The sequence below is a fragment of the Thermobia domestica genome, chromosome 1, assembly GCF_964235325.1.
Source record: "Thermobia domestica chromosome 1, izTheDome1.hap1.1, whole genome shotgun sequence".
In the NCBI taxonomy this organism is placed as follows: domain Eukaryota; kingdom Metazoa; phylum Arthropoda; class Insecta; order Zygentoma; family Lepismatidae; genus Thermobia; species Thermobia domestica.
Window position 1 is genome coordinate 195,714,527 of NC_137454.1, and position 7,221 is coordinate 195,721,747.

The following is a 7,221-nucleotide window of genomic DNA, read 5'->3' on the forward strand; positions in this document are numbered from 1 at the left end:
ATAGATGGAAAGATTTCTTTGACGATTTGCTTAACACACAACCAAAAACTAGTGTGGGTCGAGAAAAGGAAATACACACCGCAGAACCGTATATTCCAGAACCCAACCGAATAGAAGTAGAAACCGCTATAAAAAAATTAAAGAAACACAAATCTCCGGGTGTAGATGAAATTCCGGCTGAGTTAATTTTAGCTGGAGGCGAAATATTGTGGAACAAGATACACAAACTCATTCTCCTTATCTGGAACAAGGAAGAATTGCCACAAGAGTGGAAAGAATCAATCATTGTTCCAATTCACAAGAAAGGCGACAAAACTGACTGTAATAATTATGGAGGCATTTCTCTTCTGTCAACATCCTATAAAATCCTTTCAAATATTCTATTAGCAAGACTGACCCCATACGCAGATGAAATTATTGGAGAATATCAGTGCGGATTTAGACGAAATCGATCAACTATCGAGCAAATATTTACCATTCGCCAAATACTCGAAAAAAAGTGGGAATACAATACCCCGGTACATCAACTATTTATTGATTTTAGACAGGCGTACGACTCGGTTAGGAGAGAAACATTATACAACGTTCTTACAGAAGTTGGAATACCGAGAAAGCTAATTAGATTAATTAAGATATGTTTAAATGAATCCCAAAGTAAAGTCCGGGTAGGAAATTTTTTGTCCACCAGCTTTCACGTCGAAAATGGCCTGAAACAAGGAGATGCGTTGTCGCCATTATTATTTAACTTCGTTCTGGAACACGCTATAAGGAAAATCAAAGATAGCAACCAGGACCTAGAGTTGAACGGCATTCACCAGGTTATGGCATATGCTGATGATGTAAATTTAATAGGTGATGATAGGAGAACAATAGAAAGAAATGCAGAGATCTTATTAAACGCTTGCAGGGGCATGGGTTTAGAAGTAAATGCAGAGAAAACTAAATACATGGAAGTGCGTCGGGACCAGAATACAGCAAATTATGGATGCGTTAAAATATTAAATAATACTTTTGACAAAGTGGATAGTTTCAAGTATCAAGGATCAATACTGACAGAGGAAAATCATATTCACAGAGAAATTAAATGTCGACTAAAAGCAGGCAATTCGTGTTACTATTCGGTTCAAAATCTCTTGTCGTCGCGAATTTTGTCGAGGAATTCGAAGTTTAAAATATACAAAACGATAATTATGCCTGTTGTTTTGTATGGTTGCGAAACATGGTCACTTACTCTGAAGGAAGAACATAGACTGAAAGTATTTGAGAACAAGATCCTGAGACGAATATTCGGACCCAAGAGGAACGGGAACGGGGAATGGCGGAAACTTCATAACGAGGAACTACATAATTTATATGGTTTACCCAACATTGTTAGGGTCGTCAAGTCTAGGAGGCTTAGGTGGGCGGGTCATGTAGCTAGAATGGAAGAAAGTAGAAACGCTTTCAAAGTCTTGACAGGAAGACCAATCGGAAAACGACCATTAGGAAGACCTAGGCGCAGATGGGAAGACAATATTAAGATGGATCTCGCAGAGATTGGAATACAAAGTAGAAACTGGATGCAGTTAGCTAAGGATAGAAGTCAGTAGAGATCTTTTGTGAACGCGGCATTGAACCTCCGGTTTCCATAGCCCATAGAGTTAGTTAGTTAGTTTAGTTAATGAAGATTAAAATTTACGTCTTTATCTAGTTGTCGAAATGTAGAACTATGTATTTAGCCACCAGAAAGTGCAAAAGGCTAAAAAAAAAAGACATGAAGAAAGCTTATTCTCATCTCAGCCGAAGTAACATTATACGAGGGCCACTACTTATATTTTGAGGCTAACAATGAAAGAACAGTAATTTGTCATTGGGAATTGATTTATTGTTTTTCGAAATATTCTCCTTTATGATCAATACACTTTTGCATTCGTTCGAACCATTTGTCAAAGCATTTTTTCGAATATTTTTGAAACAAATTTTTGTGTACCATTCAGAGTTGGTCGTTCTACGTTCCTCTAAAAACACAGTTGCCACATGACCAGTTATCCCGAAAAATACAGGCGACCTTCGAGCGTGAACAACTTTTGTTGGATTTAGTTCATCTTGAAACACCCATACAATTGAGCATACGAACTGCTGTTTACGTTCCGGCTCATATGTATATATCCATGATTCGTCACGTGTGACAATCTTATATACGTCTTTTGAAGCACCGTCATTGTATTTACTGAGCATTTGTGTGCACCAATAGACGTTAGCTTCTTTTTGAGTTTTTGTCAAATTATGTGGGATCCAACGAGCACGAACATTTCTCACAGCTAAATGATTATGTAATATTTTATATATGCTTTTGGAACTGATGCCTAAGGTTGCCACAATCTCACAGTATGTCACATGATGATCTTGCAGTATTAGGGTTTGCACAGTATCGACGTTTTCTTGAATAACAACTGATTTTGGACTACCTTTGCGAATTTCTTCAGTGAGCGAATGGCGGCCACGAGTAAAATAGTTATACCATCGTTTCACAGTGGCAAAGGATAGGGCTTCATCGCCAAATGTGGAAGTAAGTTGATCGATGCATTCTTGTCTTGCTAATTCACGCCGAAAATCGTAATAAATCATTGCACGAAAATTTTCAAGAGTTAACTCCATTTTTCTGTTGTCACGCCATCTTCAAGTCAACGTAAACAACATAAATAAAGTTATTGATAAAACATTTGAAGTCCGTTATGGTCAACAATTTCAAACGTTTCTACGCAAACAAAAAATAGCGCCCAATTACAATCAGTGTTGCCAAGCCTCAAAATATAAATAGTGGCCCTCGTAGGCAACTTTTTCACTCCTTTGTACTTAATTTCTTTCTCTATCCCATGTCACATGATTGTTCATTGCATATTTATTGGCTACTTTGATTATTGGCTATTGAGATCAGGCTTGCCAATCATACGATAATTATCATAATATACGATAATTTAAGCTTTAGTTCCATATACGACAATACCCTCGCGGTAATAGGTGAATATATGACAATTTTAGAACGCACACTTTTTTCTGCTGTTTTTGGATGTTCAAATAAATTGTAGATTTGTATTGAATAATTATAAGGCATCCAACGAAACTTTGTGATAGTTATTCCTGCTAAAATAAATCGAACTCAATTTAAGAATTGGAGAATGGCAACCTTGTATCCATTCTTTAAATTCAAAATGATTAAAAACTGGTGAGGACGGTGACACCGATTGGAGTTTGAAACTAAAGATTACTAGGTAAGTTTACTATACATATTATTGCTCTTAATAGTAGTATTATAATTATCACATGTATAACGAATATACGATATTTTTTGTAATATACGATAATTTTAAAGACGAAGATCGAAAATTTTTTCCCTGATGTTGGCAACTTTGGTGAGGATTCAGTCGCTTAAGTTACTTTGAACAGAGCAGTTCAAAGCAAAGGAGCTAGTTAGCTGTGAAATGTGTCTCTTAAAAGAGTCATATTTATTTTAGTTTAACCTCCAACGTTTACACATCAAGCCTAAAGGAGATGTTGATGATAAAAATGATGGAATGAGGAAAGATGGACGAAACGGGATCTCTCTCTCGTACGGTGTCTTTCTACCAGAAAGCTCACTTGCTGCAAGGCGGGATTAACCAAGAGACCCTACGGACAAAAGGTAAGCGCCAGTTTGTTCATGAATAGCCCATCAGTAGAGTTGACGGATATTACGTCAATATAAGGTTAAATCGTAGAGAAGAGTAAATTAATTTTTTTGTTGAACAAACTTGCATACTTCAATTTGAATTTTTCTTTTTAATGTTTTACAGCAATATCTTCAGATTGTTATTGGATTACATCTATTCGAATTCCTTCAAAACTAAAGTTAACTTTTGTTATTAATAATTATAGTGAATTGTGAAGCATTAATTCACAAATAATTAAAATACGAAAGAACATGTTAATCAGTTGATAATTAATAAAACAATGAATTGTTAATATATTTAATATATTTGAATGATTTTCAACGCAGATATGACATATGTGATGAATATTCGAAATTTTAAAATATATTACTTACATGTATTATTCCGCTGGAGATGCAATAGAATTATGAGATATTTTGTTCGTCTTCTTTCTTTACTTGAATTTTAAATCTCAAGGTGCAGACTTAGATCCTAGTCACTTAAGTCTATTAGTAAGTGTGGTTATAAACAAGTGAGTTTCGTTCCAGAGTGCGAAACTACGCTAGACTTGTAAGCTATGTGAATTCAATACTCAAACTTGAAGTCGTTTATCTATTACTACTGACTGCAATAGAGTACTAACATCAAAGATAGAACCTGTATCTCGAACACTGATTCCATATCAAGAAGCCTTACTCGCTATCCGCTACTGTTTATGTTCTATGTCAATAAAGGTTGAAACCAACAATTGCTAACTTGAACCACTTCTGGTTTGAATAGAGGGTTAAGAGAGAAGATGAATATATTCTTGTGACGCCGAATTCGATTGCGAAAAGCCCGCTTTTCGACTTCTCTTACAGTGTTTGCTCTATTAAAATCAATATTGAAAAAGGAAGTGCTAGTAAATTCAACCACTTCCGGTCTCAATATAGTGACGGGGGTTGTAATATATATATATATTTATGAGATACAGTATTGCAATAAATAAATAAATACAATAAATAAATAAAACCACTTGTCGCTATCTATTACCATTTCTTTTCTTTGACAATAAATGTTGAAACCATAAATGGTCAATTTAAACCTCTTCTGCTTTGAATGAAGAGCTAATAGAAAACGTAGAAACTATTCTTAGGAAGATAAATCGACTAAATAAGAACACATCTCGATACTGTTTTTGTTCTATTTAAATTAGTATTGAAACCGGAGGTAGGAGAATTTCAACCACTTCTGGCTTTGGTAGAGTGTTGCGGGTTGTGATGATGTATTTTCTCGAGAGTATGAGCCGGGTGCAGAAAACCGTTTGTCACTATTACCATTTTTGTTCTATGGCGATAAATATTAGAAGTACAAATAGAGGAATATGGAGGAGACGGTACCTATTCATGGAAAACTGAATCGATTGCCGCATCTCGATATCTCTTACATTTTTTTTGCTGTATGAAAATCAGTATTGAAACCAGACCAGGTCGGTAGCCAGCCCAAAGATGTAGGGGAGCGAGTAGAAGTTAGAGGAGGCAAATCCAACCACATTATAGTTCATTTGCAAGCCTACCGTGAAAATTTTAGGGGGCCCGCCCAACATAGACCCCCTTGAATACAGGCCTGAACCAGACTAGTGGTAAATTTCAACCACTTCCGGTTTTGGTAAAGTATTAGACTACAGTTGAGATAGGTTTACGTTGTTTTGAGATAATGAATCGATTGCAGAAAACCACTTGTTGCTATCTATTATCATTTTTGTTCTAGCGCGATAAATGTTGAATGGAACCGGAGAGGGTTCATTTGAATTTCTTCTAGTACGAATTTAGAGTTAATGGTGAAGATGCAAGCAAAAACCGCATCTCGCATCTCATTCTTACTCTGATACTCGTCGACAGATCGACGGATGGACAAAGCTGTTCTAGAAGACTTCTTACACTTATGCATATTATAATTTGGAAGTTTAATAATTGGTCTGTAATATAGTCATTTGTATATAAAAGCTAATGAACATGACTAACGGTGATAAAAGGTAGTGGATTAATCTCGATTTCACGTTATCTCAGTTTACGGGAACAGCCATGGATTCATGTTCTATACATTTCTCTCAACAGGAAATTCACTTCTGGTACCTTAGCGATTCTTTCTTGGGTGAAGTTGTATTCCTACATATCCTGGTTGCATATTCACTTGAACAGGGCTTAAGAGTTATAGGTATAAAGTACAGCGTCCGGACATATGCCATAGAAACGACAGCACCTACTAACTTATGCTAGGTGCCACAAAAACACACGAATTGTTCAAATCTGCGTAAGGGTAGGGCAAACATGAAGTTGCGTCCGTAAGGATTAAGCGCGTCAGCGATGTTGGACATGAACTAAGATAGTGACAAAATACTGCATTACTATGCTTTTACTGTGGAATAGCTATCGGATGCTTCTATAGTTACGGATCACGACTTAACACGCTGCATTGTCATACAAATTCAGTTCATTATAGCTTCCTTATGGACTATTACTTGCTTACAAGCGTATATTTTGAATTACGTTTTTGAAACCCAATTAAGGGTGTATATTTTGATTCTCTTTTGAAATAACATTAAATATATCTTCTATAAATTCTGAACACTTCGTTTCCGTAAACTGGGATAGCACCCTCATTCTCCTTAATTAAATCTTATTAACCTGCCTATTAGGATTTGTTACATTAATATAAGGCCAATTTCTTTCTAATATTATGAACATGTGTTAACTTTAAGATACTCATTAACCATTATGTAAAATTTGGGGGAGACATCAAAGAAAGTGATTTAAATGGTACTACCTAGGCCAACCTGTTTATTAACTTTGATTCCATTTGTTACCTTTCTGCGGACCCCCTAAGGTATATCAAGAAGACGATTACAATCGTTTCACAGCCTGAATATTATATTCCAAATAAATATAATTATTATTATTTATATGATATTCTGTCGTTACTAAATAAATTAAATTAGAATAAAATATTGAATATTTTGTACTTCAAAATATTGGGGGGACGCGTCCCCCTCGTCCCCGCGCCAGAGACGTTCGTGTCATAAACTATCAATTAACCCTGGAATACACAGGGGGGTGCTGGAGCACCCCAGACGTTATACTCAACGCCATTGTGGCTCTGTTTTCAGTTACATTGGTTGGTGCTTCCATGTATTCTCATTTTGTAGCATGACATTCACGGTGGTGGATGTGAAGCAACTTGTCTCGTTTTAGAAGAGAATATATTCAAGGGGTGGGGTTTTCCAGCACCCCACCTGTGTATTTACGTATGTGAAATTCAATTTTTGACGAAATTCGTTTTAGATACTTTGCGTGCATATTTGTTTAATTGCGTGATGGCGAAAGTGTGTGCAGGTTCAAGCAAGTTTACAGAGTTTCTACTAAAAACATTAGAAGAAGATTATGATTCTGAAGGTAATTTCAGTCAGTCTGATGACAATATTGAAGTATAATCTGAAGTCGATGATGAAATTAGTGGAAGTGACACGAGCGACACTGAGGGTAACATTGAAAATGATCCAGCTATAAGGGGAACC

The 7,221-nt window shown here is 36.0% G+C and overlaps 1 protein-coding gene across 2 annotated transcripts in view; it reads right to left on the reverse strand.

Moving 5' to 3' along the window:
• Window positions 1-4,124, reverse strand: part of LOC145692481 (uncharacterized) — a 43,938-nt gene extending 39,814 nt beyond the window's left edge. Inside the window, exon 1 of one of the 2 annotated variants that reach the window (XM_081767790.1) lies at window positions 4,064-4,124. The gene's annotated coding sequence lies outside the window, so the exon portion shown is untranslated. The remainder of the gene's footprint in view (window positions 1-4,063) is intronic. The other variant, XM_081767797.1, reaches the window with a different exon arrangement.
• Between the last annotated feature and the right edge of the window lie 3,097 nt (window positions 4,125-7,221).